Genomic DNA, 24,072 nt, shown 5'->3' with positions numbered 1-24,072 from the left:
ATATATATGAAGGGGAAAGGAGACAGGGGTTTTGTTGATCCTTGCCCTTTATTATTTGTATTTATAAAATGACAATTGTATAGAATATTGTTTCTTTTTATACTTTAATAAAATATGTTCAATATAAAATCATAACTATTTGAGGCTTGTGCGGATGGGATCAGATGGTTTGCGGGACCAAGCTCGGAGGGGTGGGGTGGAGATGGGGTTTTTTATTTCAGTCTTAGTAGTTTGCTGGTCCTGAAATAATTCTTTTATTTCCGCCGGTCCATAGGTGTAAAAAGTTTGAAGAACACTGACCTAGACAATAATACTAGCAAGGTGATTGAATTCAACAATTTTCTCACTTCTCTGGGCTTTCCCTTGCTTAAGACCTCTCCAACCCATGAAAAGAGGCACACTCTAGATATCATCAATTTCCTTGACCTTACTGATTATAAAACTTTAGTCAAAGATGCTCGTTGGTAACAAGTCCCTTGGTCCGATCACTTTTTAGGTACTTTCTGTCTCCCCATTTTCATGTCTCACCTTGCTCAAATCCCGTGCTTCAAAATCTATTACCTTCCGCAAAAAAATCACGAGTAAACAGTTCCGGACCCAATTTCTTAATCAGCTTTCCTCCTGTCCTAAGCCTGATGCCCCAGAAGCCAACTGCACAACTGGGTAAACCTCTCTGACACTATCTATCGCTCTCTTGCTCCTCTATCTACTAAGACTGTCTCCTACTCCCGTAAGGCCCCCTGGTATCTTCCTTACCACAGAGAACTGAAGCATAAATTGGAGCATAAATGGAAAAAATCTAAATCCCCTGCGGATAGACAGTCTTGGAGGGATAATATTGGGTTCTGTAATACAGTATTAAAAAAAAAGCAAGGAAGAATTTCTACGGTGACAAAATCACCAGATCCAATAATCAAAGCAGTACATTGTTTAACATATGGTGCTCCTTAACCTCAAAAAAAAAAGACTCCTCTATACTCCCCTCCTCCCCAGTAGCAGACAACCTATCAAAATTTTTCAATGAAAACGTTGCTACTATAAGAAGCTCTTTTCCATCATTAGTTTCATAATTCTCTGGTGTTCAGCGACACTAACCTTATCCCAGTAGACAGAACCTGGACAGTCTTTGCGTATGTATCCGAGGCCCAGATTTCAAAATTGTGCCACAAATTAAGATCTTGCAAATGTGCCCTGGATCCGTTTCCTGCATACCTATTTGAGAAAATTCCCACACAGGCTATTTAATCTCTCACCAGACTTATAAATTCTGCCTTATTATCATGCCTATTTTCTGTAGAGATGGGACACATTGCTCTGACCCCATTACTGAAAAAACTGATCTAGACCCATCTTCACCGCCTAGCTATCATCCTATAGCAAATATTCTTCTCCTATCATATCTACTCAGCTCTCATCTTATCTAGAGAGATTTTCCATTCTTCTACCTTGCCAATATGGCTTCAGAACCAATTTCAGTACTGAATCCCTACTGGCCTCATTAATTTCAAAGGTTCAGCAACTACATTCTTGTAATAAGTTTGCAATCCTATTACAATTTGATCTATCTGCAGCCTTTTATGCCATCTACCATGATATTCTAATTTACCAACTCTCTGAGATAGGCATTGATTCCACAGTCTTAGACTGGTTCTCAAAATTCCTACGATCCTGCTCATACACTGTTAATATGAATGGCACCATGTCATCTCCTTGGAAGCCTCACAGTGGAGTGGAGTGGAGTGGAGACTCACAGTGTCCCCTATTTTCTTCAACATCTATATGTCTACTTTGAAACTATTCCAACTATCTCCCTTTGAAACATTATATACATATGCAGATGACATCTTTGACCTTCTAAGATAGATTCTGAAGAGGCCTGGGTTAGCGCATACTACGCAGAAGCGTTAGCAGGGCTTGACAGAGACCTTCCTAGTCCTGATCAGAGGGTCTTATATACATGCAAACACGTTTAAAACTTTGGAAAAGTCAGGATAATAAACAAAAGATCAGGAAACTGATATATAGCATAGGAAAAGGGGAATTCACTATTTGTGTAAGGTGTTAGGTGGGCCAGAATCATAGAGGAAATCGGGTAAAGAACTCTAATAACTCCATTTTGGGGTTTTCTGTTTTTCTGTCTCTCTTTGTTCTCTCTGAGTTTACCCGCCTTTTTGTATTAAGTATGAATACAATATACCGTGTTGGATGTGTGAATGGGGCCCCGAATGAATGATGGATTCTATGAATGAGATGTGAGAAAATGATTTGTACTTATATTTAAAGGTTTTATATAGATACTAGTCTTATAGCCCGTTACATTAACGGGTGCTAGAATATATGTGTGTGTGTCTCTCTTAATTTCTTTCTCTCTATCTCCTTAGCCGCTTTCTTTCTTTCTGTCTTTCTTTTTCCTTGGCTGTCCATCACCACCCCTTGCCTGCTCCCCCTGTCCATTCTCCCTTCCTTTTACCTCCCCTGTGTCCACCACCACCCCTTCACAGCTCTCCTTATGCAGCAGCAGCCCTTCTCCCTTTGTTTTATCTCCTCTCTGTCCAGCAGCACCTTCCTTCTCCCCCTGTCCAACATTAGGCCTCCGTACCTTTTTCTTCACCCCCCCCTATCCATCAGCACCTCTTTCCTCTCCCCCTGTCCAGCAGTAGCCGTCCCTTCCTTTTTCTCCCCCCCTCCTCCTTCTTATCCCTATGATACACTTACCTTGCTCTGCCCCTGATCAGAGGTTCCCAACAGCCGCCCAGTTGCACCCATTGGAAAAATTCCCTCTGCGGCATCCCGCACCCCTCCTGACACGACTCCCGCTGTCTTTCTTTCTGTCTGTCTCTGTCCCTGGCCCCCTTTGTCTGTTTGTCTTTCTGTGTATCTCCCTGCACCTGTGTCTTTCTTCTTTTCTTTCTCCCCGAAGCAGCATTCCCTCCCCCTCCATTTCCCTCCCCCACACCAGTTCCCTGTGCACCTGGCCCTGTGTCTTTCTTCTTTTCTTTCTGTCTCCCTTCCTCCCTCTGTCTGTCTGTCCAAAGCAGCATTCCCTCCCCCTCCCCCCACACCAGTTCCCTTTGCACCTGCCCCTGTGTCTTTCTTCTTTTCTTTGTCTCCCTTCCTCCCTCTGTCTGTCCAAAGCAGTATTCCCTCCCCCTCCATTTCCCTCCCCCCAAACCAGTTCCCTGTGCACTTGCCCCTGTGTCTTTCTTCTTGCCTTTCTGTCTCCCTTTCTCCCTCTGTCTGTCTGTCCAAAGCAGCATTCCCTCTCCCTTCCATTTCCCTCCCACCACACCAGTTCCCTGTGCAGCAGCATTAGCGTTTCCTCTACCCCCCTTTCCATTCCCGCAATCGCGACTACAAACGCGGTCCGAAGTCCTTTGCCGCCCCCCCTTCCCTTCCCGCGGGCCCGACTACACATGGCAATTCAAGCAGCGTGTGCAGCAGTCTTCACACGCTGCTTCGGGTTCTTCTGCCCTGATTTATTGTGGCACGCCCGGAGCAAATCAGGGCAGTAGAAGGGCCCGAAGCAGCGTGTGAAGACTGCTGCACACACTGCTTAAATCGCCAGTCGGGCCCGCGGGAAGGGAAGGGGAGGGGGCGGCAAATGACTTGGGTCCCGGGCAGCGGAAAGTTGCTGGGCTCCTCGGTTGGAGCGCTGAGCGGCCGCGATCCCTCTCCTCCCAGACCCCCCCCCCCCACCGCTGGAGGAACGGAGATCGGCGGCTACAGCCGCTGGCTTCGGCGTCTTCTATCCACTGCGGCCAACCCTAGCGGAAACAGAAAGTAGTCAGAGAGGGCGGGCCGCAGTGGACAGAAGACAGCAAAGCCAGCGTTAGCACGGTGCAGCGCTTTTCTCTTCATTTAAAGGCGGGTGAGCCGGCGAGAAGGAGTAGGTGGTGGTTTTGGCAGTGAGTGAGGGCGGGAGGGGGGAGTCGCTGGCTGTGCTGTGCTTTCCCGATCTGGCCGCCACATACGCACTGTGACCACGGACCTACGGATCAGGGATCACAGATCACGCAGGTCTGAGTGCGCATGTGCGGCTAGCGTTTTATTATATAGGATATATTAGATGCAAGAAACTTTAAGGAGAAATTGGAGGCAACATCTGGAAATGGTTAAGTTAGAATCAGAGACACAGTACCAATCTTTGCAAAGCTCAGAGCAGGGGGGGGAATAGCCCCTCCTTCTCATTGTGCTGACAGGGACATGAACTTTTCAGCACTTTACAACAAATGCAGGCTCTCTTTAAATAAGTTTTTGAGAATGACAAAATTAATATTGGATATGTAATAATGGGTTTGTGCATATTTGGACATTAATGTAAACAAAAATATGATTTTAAAAACTTTGTCTTTGAATTTGAAAACTTGTAAAGGAATTTCTTTGTCCAAATCTAAGGACAGCCTCTGTTAATGGATTGGCTGACAAGTGTGATGTCATACAGCCTTGTGAAAAATATAAAAGGTGCGGACCAGTATAGACTCAGAGAGACCATCAGGAGAGGTGCAAATTTCACGCCTGATGGGACTCCATCACACACATGATTTCTGAGACATGTAAAATTAACATTAATAAATAAATAATAATATTGAACTGGTAATATATGTGCGATTGCCATTATTCCTAAGCACCTAAGAGCGAGCTTGGCGCAGAGCGCAGCACACGTGCATTAATCGCTAATCAATCTGAATCTTGCTAACCTCTCTGAGAATATAATAGCATTTATAACGAAACTCCAATCCTGGACCCTCACTGTACAAATGAAGCTGAATGAGTCCAAAACAAAACTACTTTGGCTTGGCCCAAAATTAGATAAGCTACCCTCGCTCATTTCCTTACCTTCTGGACCCACACTGCAGATTGAATTCTCAAGCAAAATGCCAGGATCTAAATTGCATATATACTAATGCAAGGAGCCTAAGAAACAAAATGGGGGAACTAGAAGCCGTGGCTAATGCAGAGGACATAGACATCGTTGGAATCTCTGAAACATGGTGGAATGAGGAAAGCAAATGGGATACAGCGCTGCCTGGGTACAAGCTCTATCGCCAGGACAGGTCAGGACAGAAAGGTGGTGGAATAGCCCTATACATAAAAGAAAGCATACAATCGACAAGAATAGATACAGCGGAAATAACCAACAAGCTGGAATCGCTATGGGTTAAAATACCGGGTAGGAAAGGACATGAAATAAAGATGGGCCTATACTATCGTCCACCCGGGCAAACCGGAGATATCGATAAAGAAATGGAAGCTGAGATGAAGTGAGAATGCAAAAGCGGTTACAAAGTTATTATGGGAGACTTCAACTACCCTGGGATAGACTGGAATCTTGGAAGCTCAAGATGCGCTAGGGAGACAGAATTCCTGGAGGTTACACAAGATTGCTTCATGGAGCAGCTTGTTAGAGAATCGACGAGAGGAAATGCCACTCTGGATCTAATCCTAAATGGGTTAATGGGACCTGCAAAGGAAGTGGAAGTAGTGGGACCATTGGGAAACAGCGATCATAATATGATCAAGTTCAAGGTTGAAGTAGGAATATCGAAAAGAAAGAGAACCATAGCGACAACTTTCAACTTCAGGAAAGGAAACTAAGAAGCAATGAAGGAAATGGTAAGGAAGAAATTTAGGAACACTTCCAAGAAATGCGAAACGGTGGAACATGCCTGGTCTTTTTTCAAGGACACGGTGAGCGAGGCTCAAAATCTGTACATCCCCAAATTCAGAAAGGGGTGCAAAAAGAGTCGAACAAAAGATCCGGTATGGATCACTAAAATAGTGAAGGAAGCGATAGGCATTAAGAAAAATTCATTCAGGAAATGGAAAAAGGACAAAGCTGAGGAGAACTGGAAAGAGCACAGGAAGTATCAAAAAGAATGTCACCGTGTGGTTCGTAAAGCCAAAAGAGAGTATGAAGAGAGGCTAGCCAGGGAGGCATGAAATTTCAAACCGTTCTTCAGATATGTTAAAGGGAAACAGCCAGCTAGGGAGGAGGTGGGACCGCTGGACGACGGAGACAGGAAGGCAGTAGTGAAGGAGGAAAAAGAAGTCACAGAAAGAATTAATATGTTCTTTTCATCTGTATTTACGAACAAAGACACAACCAACATAACGGAACCTGAGCAATTCTTCAATGGAAATCAAGCAGAAAAATTAACATCCATAAAAGTGAGCCTTGAAGATGTGCGCAGGCAGATAGAAAAACTAAAAACTGACAAATCCCCGGGTCCGGACGGAATCCATCCAAGGGTTCTGAAAGAATTAAAGGAGGAGATAGCAGAACTACTGCAGCAAATTTGCAACCAATCCCTGAAAACAGGAGTGATTCCGGAGGATTGGAAGATAGCCAACGTCACGTTAAAAAGGGATCAAGAGGTGACCCGGGAAACTACAGACCGGTGAGTCTCGCCTCGGTTCCGGGGAAAATGGCGGAAGCACTGATAAAAGAAAACATCGATGAACATTTGGAAAGAAACAAACTTCTGAAAATAAGCCAACATGGTTTCTGCAGGGGGAGATCGTGCCTAACTAACTTATTGCACTTCGAAGGAATTAACAAACAGATGGACAGAGGAGACCCCATAGACATCATATACCTGGATTTCCAAAAAAGCCTTTAACAAGGTGCCACACGAGCGTCTACTCCGGAAACTGAAGAACCATGGGGTGGACGGAGACGTACATAGATGAATCAGAAACTGGTTAGCGGATAGGAAACAGAGGGTAGGGGTGAAGGGCCACTACTCGGAATGGAGGAGGGTCACGAGTGGTGTTCCGCAGGGCTCGGTGCTCGGGCCGCTGCTATTTAATATATTCATAAATGATCTAGAAACAGGGACGAAGTGTGAGATAATAAAATTTGCGGACGACACCAAACTATTTAGTGGAGCTCGGACTAAAGAGGACTGCGAAGAATTGCAAAGGGACTTGAGCAAACTAGGAGAATGGGCAACGAGATGGCAGATGAAGTTCAACGTTGAGAAATGTAAAGTATTGCATTTGGGAAGCAGAAACCCAAGGTACAACTATACAATGGGAGGGATGTTAGTGAACGAGAGTACCCAAGAAAGGGACTTGGGGGTAATGGTGGACATGACAATGAAGCCGACGGCACAATGCGCAGCGGCCGCTAAGAGAGCAAATAGAATGCTAGGTATAATCAAGAAGGGTATTACAACCAGGACAAAAGAAGTTATCCTGCCGCTGTATCGGGCGATGGTGCGCCCGCATCTGGAATACTGCGTCCAGTATTGGTCGCCGTACCTTAAGAAGGATATGGCGTTACTTGAGAGGGTTCAGAGGAGAGCGACACGTCTGATAAAAGGGATGGAAAACCTTTCATACACTGAGAGATTGAAGAAACTGGGTCTCTTTTCCCTGGAGAAGAGGAGACTTAGAGGGGATATGATAGAAACTTATAAGATCATGAGGGGCATAGAGAGAGTAGAGAGGGACAGATTCTTCAAACTTTCAAAAAATATAAGAACAAGAGGGCATTCGGAAAAACTGAAAGGGGACAGATTCAAAACGTATGCTAGGAAGTTCTTTACCCAGCTTGTGGTGGACACTTGGAATGCGCTTCCAGAGGATGTAATAGGGCAGAGTACGATATTGGGGTTTAAGAAAGGATTGGACAATTTCCTGCTGGAAAGGGGGATAGAAGGGTATAAATAGAGGATCACTGCACAGGTCCTGGACCTGTTGGGGCCGCCACGTGAGCGGGCTGCTGGGCACGATGGACCTCAGGTCTGACCCAGCAGAGACATTGCTTATGTTCTTATGTGTCATTATAGACTCTACACTTTCATTTAATGACCATCTTAACTCTCTGGTAAAAAAATGTTTTTTTTAGTCTCCACATGCTGAGAAAAGTGAGATCCTGTTTCCACCAACAACATTTTGCTGTCCTTCTAGGCTAGACTGTTGTAACTCCATCTATCTAAGCCTAACCAAGAAAAGTCTTCAAAGATTTCAACAGATCCAGAATACTGCGGCTAGGTTGATCTTTGCAAAAAGCAAATTTGACCATGTCTCTCTGCTTCTGTCAAAACTTCACTGGCTTCCAGTAATTTCTAGGGTTCACTTTAAATGTTCCTCCTCTAATTCCACTATCTTGGAATTCTGCGATACCTGATGCTACCAGATCCATCCAAAAACTTATATCTTTTCCCTCGTTAAAAGGCATTATCTACGCTAGAAAATTAGGGAAATCTCTTTTCTTCAAAATCACTGAGCTTTGGAATTACCTTCCTACCCAGCTGCGGAATCTGGGCTCCTTCCAATTATTCCAAAAACATCTGAAAACTTGGCTGTTCTCAAAAATGTAAATTTTGCTTCTCTCTTCATATTCACTAATTCTTATTATGTATTTTTCCTTATTTTAATGTTCATGTAAACTGTGCCGAGCTCTATCTTTATAGAGAGGATGCGGTATATAAGCTTAAGGTTTAGTTTAGTTTAGCCTATTGCTTGTTAACACCAATTCTGTTACATCTACTCCAGATTCCGTGTGGTGTGGTGATCAACCCCTTCCCGTGAAATGGGCTTGCAGAAGTGAGAATATTTATAGCTTTGAGCACCTCCCATATGGAGGCAGAACCTGCTGCACCCTCCAGTTTTCTTCTGCAAGTGAATTGATCTGCTTTGCTTAGTTTTTTTCTTTTTCTCGTCCAAAATTCATTTTAATGAGGCTTTGGTGCCCCGAGACCCCCTTCTGGGGGATTTGCTGCCTGGGAAAGGATACTTCCACTTAGTCGGACTGCAGCTATACAGAGCCAGCCTGCTGTGTTTCTTCTGGGCTCGGGGTCTGTTCTCCTGGGAGCCAGCTCAGCTTCTGAGTTTTAGTGGCTTGAGCGCAGGCTAGAACTCCTTGGGCTATCAGGGCACCAGCTGCATATTTACCCACCCCTATCACGCTTCAAGGTTTCTTGGGGGTGAAGGTCGGTCAGTCTGACTTGCAGTCCAAAGATTCCTTGGTTTTGGAGAGTCACAGGAAGTATCTGAGGCAGAAAAGTCCTTTCCACCTTTCAGCTGCATTGCAAGAGCTGCAGGCAGGCAACCAGCACAGAACTATGATTAAGACACCATTCATTCCTATGGGAAAATCAGGATGGTTAAAAAAAAATCCCAATTTTGAGGGTTTCTGGGGTTAGGGTTCAGGTCTCCCACTTCCAAAACCCATTTTTTTGTGTTTTTGAACTTTTCAGAAAGTCTCCATGGGTGACGGCCATCTTAGATTTCAAACTTTTTTTTTTTTCAAAAGCCAACCCCCCCTCCCCCTGTTTTTGCTCCCAATCAGCTGGGATGGATTCGGTGGGGTAGCAAGGGTAGGAGGCTCCCAGGTGGTGGTGCCAATCTCCCATCCTTCATACATCTTTAAATCTTCACCAGCACAAGCAGCTTCTCCAGCCTACTGCTCGCGCCGGTGTTGGCTTTCCCTCTGATTTCACTTCCTGGCCCCGCGACCCAGAAGAGATTTCAGAGGGGAGCCAGGCTTGTGCGAGCAGCAGGCTGGAGAACTTGTTTATGCTGGCAAAGATTTAAAGAGGTATGGGGGTGGGAAAGGGAGGGTGCGAGCATGGGGTGGAGAGATGCTGGCACCCCCACCAAGACAACACCTGAGACTGTCTAGCCCCCGCTCCCTTCCCCCTTACTATGCCACTGGATGGACTCCTCAGGGGGTGAGGATGTGAATTCATGTAAAATCTGTGCCAAGTTACTGGCAGAAGAGCATTCGTGTATCATGTGCTGCAACGCATGCAAAGGAGGGGTGGGAGCCTCGGGCTTGGTCTCATCATCATCTTCTAGGATTAGTGAACTGCTATGGGTTGATGATATACTGCCTGGGACCTTTTTCTTGTGATGATGTGAATCGGAGGTATGTGGCATCTGGGGACCCCACGAGAGCCCAGCTGAAGGACTTGCAGGCTTTCCCAGCACCAAGCTTCTCCCCAGAATTGTAAATTTCATGTGGAGAACCTTTCTGACATGTCTAGGACAGGTGGTACTAAGTCTATGAGCACACACCAGGGAGCATCTTCTCTGGTGTCTGCTGCTTTAGTAAACTAGCTGGCCCCTGGCTCTAGTGGCCTTTTGGATCCTGACAGGTTAGATGGAATCAAAATCTAAATAAATTGGAGAAAAAATCTATATACTTAATTCACAATTTAAACAATATAACTAATAAAGTGAATTTAAATAATAAACAATATTAATAAATCATTAAAAATGATTTTAAGAGTGCTCAGTGTGATATCTTATTCGAAACCAGCAGGTTGTTGGAATGAAGATATATAATCATTGCATCATCGCACTCACCTCCCTACCAGCCCTGAACATCTTGAAGAAAATAAACTGTTCTAGCAAACTTATAATAAACGATGTATAAAGATGAGTACTTAGCTGAATTCACAAGATGTTGCAAAGTCCACCGCTCATAAATGAGATTGCTCAAAAAAAGTAGTCTTTAAAGGCTGATCATTGATGAAAACTAATTAAGTGCAATGAATTATTCCAAGTTGTTACTCCATGTTGTTATCGCTGGTTAAGAAATAATGTTGAATAAAGTGAGTCTCCACAACAACCACAAAAATGAAAAATCAACGTGTAGCTAAAATATCTTAATCTAAAAGCTGAAATAAAGCTAAGTACTCATCTTTATACATCGTTTATTATAAGTTTGCTAGAACAGTTTATTTTCTTCAAGATGTTCAGGGCTGGTAGGGAGGTGAGTGCGATGATGCAATGATTATATATCTTCATTCCAACAACCTGCTGGTTTCGAATAAGATATCACACTGAGCACTCTTAAAATCATTTTTAATGATTTATTAATAAGGTTAGATGGAATGCCAGATTATCCCAGGACAAGCAGGCATGATATTCTCACATGTGGGTGACGTCATCTACGGAGCCCCGATGCGGAAGCATTTTCAAGCAAACTTGATTGAAGATTTAAGTTTGCTCTGCTGCTCCACGCATGCGTGCCTTCCTGCTCCACTAGGGGGTGCATCCCCTCGTGGTCTCCAGTTCAAAATTTTCCGCTGAGCCTAGAAGTCGTGTTTTTTCAGGCTCTGCCCCAACTGCCTTCTAGCACCGCGATTTTTCTTATTTTTCATCGTTTAAGTCGCTGTGCGCGAAATTTTTTCTTCTTCAACTTGATTCCTGCTTCGTTTGACCGACCCAGAGGCTTCCGGGTCCCCGTGGCCGCGTGGCTACTCGAGCCGCGGCCACTTTCGATTCTATGTCCCGGCCTTTGACCGGCTTTAAAAAGTGCACCCGGTGCGAGCGGCTTCTTTCCATCACAGACCCGCATCGCCGGTGCATCCTCTGCCTGGGGGCCGCTCATCCAACCGACTCCTGTCCCCAGTGCGCTACTTTCCAGAACCGGGCCCTCCGTCGAAGGAAAGCCCGCATGGCGGATCTTTTCGCCCCAGACCAACCCTCTACCTCGGCCTCGAGGTCGGCCCCGGCCTTGACCTCGGCCCCGAATACTCGGCATCGCCTCGAGACTCGACTCCGAAGTCCTCGGGACAACAGAAAGCCTCGGCTCCGGGTAAGTCCCCTCTTCAGGTTCTGTACCAGCGAAGAAACCAACCTCGACACCGGCGACGCATGGCGGAAGTCCCATGCTTACAGCCCCGACGAAGCCCTCCAAGCCTTCGGGCCGTGCCTCCACCACACGGGAATACTCTGATACGAGGTTGCCCCCGGTGGAGTGCACCGAGGCAGGGGACATGCCTTCGATGCTGTCCGTGCCCGTCTTCCAGGACTTACTCCGAGCAATGATCTCGTCGGAGCTGTCCGCTGCAATGGCCCATCTACAACCGGCCTCTGCCTCGACCTCGCATGTGCCAGACCAGCCTGAGCCTCGCGTCGAGCCACCTCGGTGAAAACTGCGCAAACTTCGCCGCATCTCATCCTCCTCGGACTCCTCGCCGAGGCACCCGAGGCGCTCTCCCTCCACAGACCGCCACAGGGCAAAACGTCGGGCTAAACTAACAGAAACCTCGAACCGCCGTAACTCTAAGAAGGCCCGGGGTTCCCCCACTCTACGAGGCCGTTCACCTACACCTCGTACGGGACCGCTGAAGGTGGCAGAGTTATCACTCTCCAACCCACGCATCCTCCGAACTCCCCCTCGGACCGGGGCTCCGATACGAGGTTTCGGGCTTTCACCAAGGGAGTCCGGGTTGAGGTCACCGATTCAACATCGATCGGTACCCCGAACCCCGGCATCGTCTCCAAGGGGCTCCTCGAGACGTCAGAGATCCACAACCCTGGAACACTTTCACAGTGCTTCCCTGGTCTCGGAGCTTGGATCGGAGCAGGAACCTCACTACTCGAGGGAAGCCTCCCCTTCCTTCTCCACCCGACGGAGGTCTCGTTCACCGACCCCGCACGGGGCCTCGGGAACATCCCGACCATCCTTCTCACGCTTTGTCCAGGACATGGGCCATGCTTTGAATTTAGACCTCCAGTCCGACTCCAGATACTCTAAAGAGTACCTAGCGGAACTGGATATGCCATCACTGCCCAGAGAGTCCCTTCGCTTACCGCCTAACCCGATACTCCAACAGGCTCTCTTCAGGAACCTGGAGACCCCCTATATGGTCACAGCTGTGCCCTCCAAAATGGAGGCCAAGTACCGTACAGTACCCTTTCTGGGATTTGAACAACCACAGCTCTCCCACCAGTCGCTGTTAGTAGAATCCTCCTTAAAAAAGGCTCACCCCTCCCGGGTCTCAGTGGCGGTCCCCCCAGGCCGAGAAGGCCGAACCCTAGACAAGTTCGGCAGGAGACTATATCAAAATGCGATGATGGCCTCTAGGGTGCAAAGCTACACTTTCACCTTCACATCCTACCTCAAACACCTCATTGGACTACTGAGAGCCTTTGAGACTGACCTACCGGCCTCCCGCCAAGGAGCCTTTAGCCTGCTTTTGGAATCCCTCTCCAACCTACGCCTCCATCTATTCCACGCAGCCTACGATGGCTTCGAACTCTCCTCCAGAGAGGCAGCCTTTGCTATCGCCATGCGCTGACTAGCTTGGCTACGCCTGGTCGACATGGACCCCAACTTACAGGACCGGTTGGCTAACCTCCCTTGCGTGGGAAAAGAACTGTTCGATGACACTATCGAGGCGGCTACAAAACGCCTCTCCGAACACGAACGCTCATTTGCCTCCCTCGTCCGACAAAAACCCAAACCGCCTGCGTCCAGGCCGTATAGGGCCCCTCCGCGCCGCTACCCACAAAAATCTACTCCTGCCTTCTCGCGGCCTCCACCCAGGCGTCCGCAAGCCCACCACCGGGCCATGCCCAAGTCCCAACCGCCTGCGACTACCAAACCATCCCCGTCCTTTTGACGGGATACGCGGAAGGGGGCGGGCCCCCTCCGCCATAGTCCCAGGCCTCCTTCCCATCGGGGGTCGCCTCAAAGCCTTTTACCCTCGCTGGGAACAAGTCACGTCGGACGCATGGGTCCTTGGCGTGATCTCATCAGGATACTCTCTCAACTTTCGGACCATTCCTCCGGACAACCCCCCAAGGAATTGCCCTCCCAACTGGACACAGCTACCCCTACTCCTCTCCGAAGCTCGAGACCTGCTTCGCCTGAGAGCAGTGGAGGAGGTTCACCCCGACCAACGGGGGAAGGGCTTCTACTCCCGTTACTTCCTGGTACCGAAAAAAACGGGAGACTTACGCCCAATACTAGACTTGAGACACCTCAACAAATTTCTGATACGGGAAAAATTTCGGATGCTTTCCCTACCGACCCTCTACCCCCTGATCGACGAGGGCGACTGGCTCTGCTCCCTCGATCTGAAGGAGACGTACACACATGTCCCAGTGCACCCCGCTCACCGCAAGTTCTTGCGTTTTCAGGTAGGGGACTGGCACCTACAATACCGTGTCCTCCCCTTCGGCCTAGCATCGTCACCTCGGGTCTTCACCAAGTGCCTCGTGGTGGTCGCAGCAACCTTACGCTCCCAGGGCCTCCAGGTATTCCCCTACCTGGACGACTGGCTGATCAAAGCCCCGTCCAGGGAAGCGGTTATCTCAGCGACCCAACAGACTATTACCTACCTACAAAGTCTGGGGTTCGAGATAAACTTCCCAAAATCCCAACTACGCCCCTCCCAGTCCCTACAGTTCATCGGGGCCACGCTGGACACGGTTCGCCTCCGTTCCTTCCTCCCCCCTCCGCGTCTAGAGGCGTTAGTAAGTCTGAGTCGAAGGTTTTCTCTGCTGACCTCAGTATCAGCTCGGCAGATGATGACTCTTCTGGGCCACATGGCCTCCACCGTCCACGTCACACCCTTCGCCCGCCTCCATCTGAGAATTCCTCAATGGACCCTGGCCTCTCAATGGCGTCAAGACCGGGACCCGATCGACTGCCCCGTGACAGTGACGCCTTCTTTGCAACGATCGCTCCGCTGGTGGGCCGACTCTTCAAATCTTTCCAAAGGTTTGCTCTTCCTCACCCCTCCCCACAGCAAGATACTCACCACGGATTCGTCGGAGTACGCTTGGGGTGCCCATCTGGACGGCCTACGCACTCAAGGGATGTGGTCAGCAGAAGACCGCCGCTGCCACATCAACGTGCTAGAGCTTCGGGCCATCTATCTCGCAGCTGTAGCTTTTCAACATCTGCTCCACGACCGAGTGGTTCTCATCCGAACCGACAACCAGGTAGCAATGTACTACGTAAACAAACAAGGGGGAACAGGATCTTGGTCCCTTTGCCGGGAAGCCCTGCGCCTCTGGAAATGGGCAGTCTCCAACAACACCTTCCTTCGAGCGGTGTACATACAAGGAGAACAAAACTATCTGGCGGACAGACTCAGCCGCCTCCTCCAGCCACACGAGTGGTCACTGCACTCTCAGACCCTACGACAGGTGTTCGAAAAGTGGGGGACGCCTCAAATAGATCTATTCGCATCCCCCCACAACCACAAGCTGCCTCTCTTCTGCTCCCAGATGTACTCCCCGGACTGGCTCGAGGTCGACGCCTTCCTCCTCGACTGGGAGGGAAGGTTCCTGTACGCGTTCCCGCTGATACTGCGGACGCTTGTCCACCTGAAAACAGTACAAGCCACCCTGATCCTGATTGCCCCTCGCTGGCCACGCCAGCCGTGGTTTTCCCTTCTACTTCAACTCAGTGTCAGAGATCCACTGTCTCTGCCTCTGTTTCCCTCTCTACTATCACAGGGTCAGGGTTCGCTGTTACATCCCAATCTTCAATCTCTTCATCTGAATGCTTGGTTTCTCTCCCCCTGACTGCTCTCCCCGTGTCTCAATCAGTCAAGGAGATATTGGAGGCCTCTAGAAAGACCTCGACGAGAACCTGCTACTCCCAAAAGTGGACCAGATTCTCAACCTTGTGCTCCTCCCACAGCCAGGACCTGGTGTCGGTCCCCGTCCCTCTGGTCTTTGACTATTTACTTCAATTATCTCATTCCGGCCTAAAGACCAACTCCATTCGAGTACACCTCAGTGCGATTGCGGCCTTTCATCAGCCCCTGGAAGGGAAAGCCCTCTTGCTCCATCCCTTAGTCTCTCGCTTCATGAAGGGTCTTCTGAACGTCCACCCTCCTCTCAAACCTCCCCCGGTGGTTTGGGACCTTAACGTGGTTCTGGCTCAACTAATGAAACCTCCATTTGAGCCCCTAGACAAATGCCATCCAAAATTCCTCACTTGGAAGGTGATTTTCCTGCTCGCGCTCACTTCCGCCCGGCGGGTTAGTGAGTTACAAGCTCTGATAGCGGACCCACCCTTCACGGTATTCCATCACGACAAGGTGGTACTCCGCACCCATCCAAAGTTCTTGCCTAAAGTAGTGTCTGATTTTCATCTCAATCAGTCCATTGTCTTGCCTGTGTTTTTTTCCCAAGCCCCACTCTCACCCCGGAGAAGTGGTGCTCCACACTCTTGACAGCAAGAGAGCGTTGGCCTTTTACCTCCAACGCACTCAGTCACACCGGAAAGTCCCACAACTGTTTTTGTCCTTCGACCCAAACCAGTTAGGTCACCCAGTTTCCAAACGCACCTTGTCCAACTGGTTGGCCGATTGCATCACCTTTTGCTACGCTCAGGCTGGTCTCGCGCTGCATGGTCGAGTAACGGGACACAAGGTCCGAGCGATGGCAGCCTCCGTAGCATTCCTCAGGTCCACACCTATTGAGGAAATCTGCAAGGCTGCCACGTGGTCTTTGGTTCATACTAGAGAATGACACGGGGAGCGAACCCCGCAGCGAACCGCTGCGTGGCTGCGGTTTGGCTGCGGGTTATGGTGACCTCATTAGCAAATCGCCGCAGACGCGGGGACAAATCCTTTCACCACCCGCAAAAACGGTGAATAGATTTGTCCCCGCAGGCCAATGTCCCCCCTTCTAGGAACCGCTATTTACCTGTGTTTCACCGTGCTCCTCATTTGTCAGATCAACCCTTCCTGCCAATAGAACCCGCCCCCCCCCCCCGACGATCGCCCTCAGCTCTTCATGCCGACAGAACCAGCCCTCCCCAACGATCGCGGCAGGAGGGTACCCATCCCCTCCTGCCTACCCCAACTGCCCCCCCGACGATCGCAGCAGGAGGATATCCAACCCCTCCTGCCAGCTCCCCAACAGCCCCCCTATGATCACTGGTAGGAGGGTGCCCAACCCCTCCTGCCGGCACCCCCAACGGCCCCCTATATCGCCAATAGGAGGGTGCCCAACCCCTCCTGCCGGACCCTCCCCCAACAAACCCCGCCATCCCGAAACACCACCCTTAGTCTTACTTTCCAAGTTGGACCGGACAGCTCCTCGCTCGTCTGGCCAGCAGGCCTGCCTCCGTCCAAATGAGGCGGGCCCGCCCCTCCCCTCCCCTGCCTAACCCACAGGATCCTAGGGCCTGATTGGCCCAAGCACCTAAGGCCCCTCCTATAGCGGGAGTGGCTTTAGGTGCCTAGACCAATCAGGCCCTAGGATCCTGTGGGTTGGGCAGGGTAGGGGCGGGCCCGCCTCATTTGGACGGAGGCAAGCCTGCTGGCCATACGTGTGAGGAGCCGTCCGGTCCAACTTGGAAAGTAAGACTAAGGGGGTTCCGGGGTGGGAGGGTTCGTTGGGGGGGGGTCCAGCAGGAGGGGTTGGGTACCCTCCTGCTGGCGATCTTAGGGGAGGCCATTGGGAGGACCGGCAGGAGGGGTTGGGTACCCTTCTGCTGCGATTGTCGGGAGGGCCGTTGGGGGGGGTCTACAGGAGGGGTTGGGTGCCCTCCTGCCGTGATCGCTGGGGGAGGGGAGACTTGCAGCCGTAGCCGCGGTCACTATGCTAATCACGGCAGGGAGATCTTTGCCGCGATTAGGTACAGCGGCCGCGTCTACTTACCATGTAGGCTAACATTGTAAGCATTTAAAGTACATGTCGTGTTTGTTTTTGCATTGCTAGCCCCAGGGGTGGTGGAAGATTAGTGATTGAAAAACTGTATGAAAAATAACTATTTTAAATTTAGTGATCAAAATGTGTCAGTTTTGAGAATTTATATTAATTAATTTTTTCTCTGCGTGTTTTGTTTTTGTATAGTTATTAACTAATATTTAACTAAGTTTTAAAGTTTTAAAGAATGTTTCCTTTATACGTAAATAAAGAAAAGTATATAAAATCGTACCCGTTTGAGGCTTTTATGTATGCAGCGGTGACGGTGACGGGGCGGTGAATGGGGTTGCAGTGGCGGTGACGGGGCGGTGAATGGGGTGGCAGTGGCGGTGACGGGGCGGTGAATGGGGTGGCAGTGGCGGTGACGGGGCGGTGAAGGGAATGGCGGTGACGGGGCGGTGCAGAGGATGGTGAGACGGGGACGGGGCGGTGACGGGGACCAATTTTTTCACCGTGTCATTCTCTAGTTCATACCTTCACCTCCCACTACTGTCTGGACTCACTATCCAGGAGCGATGGCCGGTTCGGCCAATCGGTTTTACGAAATCTATTTGCTTAAATTGCCAACTTCCCTCCATCCCTTTTCAGTTAGCTTGGAGGTCACCCACATGTGAGAATATCATGCCTGCTTGTCCTGGGATAAAGCACAGTTACTTACCGTAACAGGTGTTATCCAGGGACAGCAGGCATATATTCTCACAACCCGCCCACCTCCCCGAGGTTGGCTTCTTTGCTAGTTAAGTGAACTGGAGACCACGAGGGGATGCACCCCCTAGTGGAGCAGGAAGGCACGCATGCGTGGAGCAGCAGAGCAAACTTAAATCTTCAATCAAGTTTGCTTGAAAATGCTTCCGCATCGGGGCTCTATAGATGACGTCACCCACATGTGAGAATATATGCCTGCTGTCCCTGGATAACACCTGTTACGGTAAGTAACTGTGCTTTACAGGCTGCTTTTGTCCCAGGATTCTGACTCAGTCTTGGATAACTGGTTCTCTGTTCGGGCCTGGCAGCTGAGAGGCCTCCTTGGTTTTTGACCAGGGGGATAATCCTCGTATTTGCTACCCTTTCAAGTCAGTCTCTATCCACCATTTTATTTCTGATGCAGTGACAGAATTGAAGCTGGAAGTGCAGCCCTCCACTTCTCAATGCAAGATCATAACCAGACCTCTTTATGGCCCATCTGGACATTACCGTGTTTCCCCCATTATAGGACCTCCTCCTTTAGTAAGACACCCCCCTCTTTTTCCCCACCTGGGAAATATAAGGCGCCCCTCCCCGAAAATAAGGCACTATTTGGCAAACATGTCTTGGCGATCCAGAGTACTGGTACAGTACCGTATGCGTGGTCACACAACTTCCTGCTTACGCTGTCCAGGAAAACAAGCCCAGGAACAGTCTCTGTACGCCGAGGCCCTGATTCTCCAAAAGTGCGTCCCGATTTTAGGCAGCTGTAGACGTCCTACAGCTGTCTAATCAGCCAATCGGGATGCACGTTTTTTTAAAAAAAATGCTCCCCAGGCAGGCCGCCCGGGAGAGGCGTCCTATACTAAATGCCGATTCTGTAACCGGCGTCTTTAGAGAATCGGGTTAAATTAGACGCGGCCGCTATACTTATGGCAGCAAGGGATCTCCCTGATGCAATATGTATAGCGGCCGCGGTTGTTGAGGCCGCCTGTCCCATCACCGACAGGAGAATGCCTAACTCCTCCTGTCGGAACCCCGAGCCCCCTCCCCCCCAAACTCGTAATCGCCGACAGGAGAATGCCTAACTCCTCCTGTCGGAACCCCGAGCCCCCTCCCCCCCAAACTCGTAATCGCCGACAGGAGGATGCCCAACTCCTCCTGTCGGAACCCCGAACCCCCCCCCCCCCCCCCAAACTCGTAATCGCCGACAGGAGGATGCCCAACTCCTCCTGTCGGAACCCCGGACCCCCCTCCCCCCCCAAACTCGTAATCGCCGACAGGAGGATGGCCAGCTCCTCCTGCCGGAAAGCCCAATGACCCCCCGCCCCAACTAATCTCCCTCCCCCAACTAACCTTTCAATGTTGGTCAGCTGGACGGGTCTTGCTGCCGTCCAGCCGACAGGTCTGCCTCGTGGAAATGAGACGGCACGCCCCTTCCCGGCCCATCCCCGCTAAATCTAAGGCCTGATTGGCCCAGGCTGTAGAAGCCTGGACCAATCAGGCCTTAAGCATAGCGGGTCCGCCCATCCCCACTAATCCTAAGGCCTGATTGGCCAAGGTGCCTAGCCTGGGCCAATCAAGCCTTAAATTTAGCGGGGATGGGCCGGGAAGGGGCGTGCCGTCTCATTTCCACGAGGCAGACCCGTCGGCTGGACGGCAGCAAGACCCGTCCAGCTGACCAACATTGGAAGGTTAGTTGGGGGAGGGAGATTAGTTGGGGTGGGGGGTTGTTGGGCTTTCCGGCAGGAGGAGTTGGGCATCCTCCTGTCGGCGATTATGAGTTTGGGGGGGAGGGGGGTCCGGGGTTCCGACAGGAGGAGTTGGGCATCCTCCTGTCGGCGATTACGAGTTTGGGGGGGGGGGGGGGTCCGGGGTTCCGACAGGAGGAGTTGGGCATCCTCCTGTCGGCGATTACGAGTTTGGGGGGGAGGGGGCTCGGGGTTCCGACAGGAGGAGTTAGGCATTCTCCTGTCGGTGATGGGACAGGCGGCCGCAACAACCGCGGGCCGCTATACATATTGCAGCAGGGAGATCCCTTGCTGCCATAAGTATAGCGGCCGCGTCTAATTTAACCCGATTCTCTAAAGACGCCGGTTACAGAATCGGCGTTTAGTATAGGACGCCTCTCCCGGGCGGCCTGCCTGGGGAGCATTTTTTTTTTTTTAAATGTGCATCCCGATTGGCTGATTAGACAGCTGTAGGACGTCTACAGCTGCCTAAAATCGGGACGCACTTTTGGAGAATCAGGGCCTTAAATGTTTTTCTGGTTTGTGATACAGTTTTTTTCTGGTTTGTGATACAGCTTTTCTGGTTTGTGATGACCTGTACCATATACAGGTAATAAATGTCTTTTTTTCAGCAATAAATGTGTACTGTATTCTTCTTCATGGAAAAATAAGACATCCCCCTGAAAATAAGACCTTGTGCATATTTTGGAGTTTTTAAAAATATAAGACAGTGTCATATATTCAGGGAAACAGGGTACTACCCTGGTCACGGAATAGTGGGAGACCCCGGAGAGGTCCTTGTGGGTTGCTAAGGCCATCAGCTTTATCCCATGACACCTGAGTTCTAGCATCTCTTTGACCAGCCGAAGGTGGATTTGGCGGTTGCTCAGGTCGCCAAGCGTACTGCTCTCCTGAGCGAAGGTGGCATTATGCTTAAGGATGCTCAGGACCACAGGGTGGACATGATTCTTAAGAGGCATTGGAGCTCGAGCTCTTGCTCTGCTGCTGCCGTTTCATTTGCTGCGCAGGGCTGCCACACCAGATTGTGCCGGTCTCCCTCAGTGGAGGAGGATGCCTGCCCCATTTTGTAAAGGAAGAGGTGGATTATTTGGCGGTTGCTCTCTACTACCTTAGGATCATGAGCAAGGTGTCGGCTTATGCTATCTCAGCTCACAGAATGCTCTGGATCTGGCAGTGGACAACAAACTTGGCGTCCAAGGCGAACTTGAGTGGACTACCCTTTCAGGGGCAGATGCTTTTTATTAAGGGTCTTGATGACCTTATGGCCAGTGTGGTGGATTGCCATCCTAAGTCCCTGCCAGAGAATAGGCCTCGCTGACCTCCTGGTGGGAGTAGAAATACTTTTCGTCCCTCCTGCTGCTCTGCAGTGACCTGTTCATGGCCAGATCTAAGGGCCTTTACTCAAGCCTCATCCTTCTTCACCTGTCTGCTGCCTTTTATACTATTAATCACATCTTACTCCTTGATACGCTGTTCTCACTTGGATTTTGCGAAACTGTCCTCTCTTGGTTTGCCTCCTACCTTTTCCATCGCACCTTTAATCTATGTGTTGGTGGGTCGTCTTCTACTGCTATTCCCCTAGCGGTTGGCATACCCCAGGGTTCTGTCCTAGGACTTCTTCTTTTCTCTGTCTACATCTCTTCCTTTGGTGCCCTGATCTCCTCCCATGGCTTCCAGTATCATCTATATGCCGATGACTCGCAGATCTACCTCTCTACACCTGAAATTTCATCTAAAGTCCAAGAAAAGGTTTTTGCCTGTTTGACTGACATTTCTACCTGGATGTCCTGCCATCACCTGAAACTAAATACGTCCAAGACTGAGCTGCTTCTTTTCTCCTAAACCCTCTGCTCTTCTCTCTCCATTCTTCGTCTCTGTAAATAATATTGTCATTGTTCCAATCTCCTCTGCTCACATCCTCGGAGTTGTCTTTGATTCCAGCCTCTCATTTTCTATGCACATCACACAAACAGCTAAGGCCTGCCGCTTCTATCTCTACAACATCTCCACACTTTGTCCTTTCCTCTCTGAGCACTACCCGGACCCTTGTCCACACTCCTCCTCTCCCCACACCTCCCCTCCAAAAGATCCCCCCATTGGCGAAATGACAGGTTCAGGATCTTCCGGTTGCGGCATTGGGTTTCATGTGCCGCAGCATTGAAAAGTTTTATGGAATACTGCTCTATCTCCTCAACAGTTTTTTCACCTTTATCTCCTCCCCTCGTAATAATTTAATTTTAATCTTTTATATTTTTTATATTGTAAACCGGCCAGGTGTCCGTCGATGGTCGGTATATTAAAATTAATAAACTTGAACTTGAACTCCTTAGATTCTGCTCTTCCCAAATTCCCCAATATGTTCCACTCCACCAACCTACTCTAATTTGTTTGTCTTCCCCTTGCCAATCTTACTTGTTTGATACCTATCATCCCATAAATGTTTTTAAAATCTTTTTCTCTCCAAGTTGGTTCTTCATCTTCTTTTCACACTTCTACAGGATCCTGTCCTGTTAAGGTCCTCTTCGTCATTTTGAAATACTCCCTCTGGTTTCTTCTCCAGCTATCCTGTTATGGTCCTCTTCATCATTTTGAAATACTCCCCTAGTTTCTTCTCCAGCTATCGCTTTCTCCCCAGATTCTATCACTTTTCTTCCAGATTCTTTTCTATCTATTGCTCCTCTTTATATTTTGAGGTACCATAGCTTGAACAGAGTCGGAGCAGGCCAACATGATGGGGACATGAAGAATTTGTACTAGTATCCTCCTCAGATTCTTTTCCCTTATGGTGTGAAATTCTGTAATTAGAAAGCATTGTAGTGGAAGGTGTTGCCACACACTGCTGGTGTGCTATCAATACTGTTTATATGACTGCCACTGTGGCGGATCAACCTTTTAAAAATGGTACAATCAAACTCTTGATAGCAGACATGGTGATGTTCTTTTCTCTTTGGATATGTCTGCGGCATTCAATTTAGTTCACCACACTATTCTTCTTAGTCAATTAAAAAACATTCAGGTAACGTTCTGCGCTTCAATGGTTTCAATCATACCTGTCTAATCGTACATATGTTGTACAATATTCTAATGCATGTTTTATTTCTCATTCGTTGACATCAGGTGTTCCCCAGGGCTGTTTTGGACCTATTCTCTTTAATATCTTTTTGGCACCTTTGACTCTTCTCCTCTCATGGATTTACTTTTTTCATCTATGCAGACGATATACAACTTCTCATTCCCCTAGTCTCATTGCCTTTTGAATATTACATTATTTCTGATAAACTAAACAAAATCACAAATTGGTTAACATCAAATAAACTAAAAATTAATTCTCAGAAGACTGCGGTAATGCTTTTCTCTTTAGGCAAACAACATTCTAATCTTTCAAATTTTAGTGTGAATGGGGTTTCACTTTCATTTACAACTACTACTTAAAATTCTGGGTGTGACACTAGATAATACTTTATCTTTTCATACTTGTATCTTCAAAGTGGTTTCTTCTTCATTTTTTGCCTTATGACAAATTCACTCTTTTCATTCATTTCTTCAAAAAAGCTTTCTTCGTGTACTGATTCATTCTCTAGTTTTATCTAAACTTTTTTATTGCAATTCAATTTTGATCGGTCTGCCTAATTATCAGTTACATCGTTTACAGTTCGTACAAAACACTGCGGTTAGATTAATAAATGGATGTTTTTAATTCGACTATGTGACTCCACCTCTTAAAACTGAGTATATTCTTCCTATAGCCTACCAAATTCCTTACAAATGTAATACAGTCGCTTTTTTAGTTAAGTTTTCTGGACTCGCTTCCTTTTTACATAGGTGGTCTTTTACTAAGGTGCGCTAGCCGATTTAGCGCAAGCTAAATGCTAACGCACCCATTATATTCTATGGACGCGTTAGCATTTAGCGTGCACTAAATCAGCTAGCGCGCCTTAGTAAGACCCCAATAGTTTTTGGGTTCATTATACTGCACGGAGATCTCTCCGCTCATCAAATCAACATCTCTTTAGTGTACCTTCTTTCAGGCAATTATTTCTTGTTGTACACAGAAATTCATCATTCTTAGTTATAGCACCTGTTCTTTGGAACTCTCTCCCTATCTACCTTCATTCCATTTAAAGCCCAATTAAAGGCATTTTACTTCTCTCAAGCATTCTGCCCACAATTTTGTTTGTTTACATTATGGGGACCCTATTTTATTTTAATTTTCCTT

General features: G+C 48.6%; 1 protein-coding gene across 10 annotated transcripts in view; it reads left to right on the top strand.

Moving 5' to 3' along the window:
• Positions 1–24,072, top strand: part of ATG4B (autophagy related 4B cysteine peptidase) — a 669,563-nt gene that overhangs the window by 73,729 nt on the left and 571,762 nt on the right. The window lies entirely within an intron of this gene.

Source organism: Geotrypetes seraphini, chromosome 9, assembly GCF_902459505.1.
Source record: "Geotrypetes seraphini chromosome 9, aGeoSer1.1, whole genome shotgun sequence".
NCBI lineage: Eukaryota > Metazoa > Chordata > Amphibia > Gymnophiona > Dermophiidae > Geotrypetes > Geotrypetes seraphini.
Note: the sequence above shows the minus strand (reverse complement) of the source record. Positions and strands in the feature narration are given on the sequence as shown.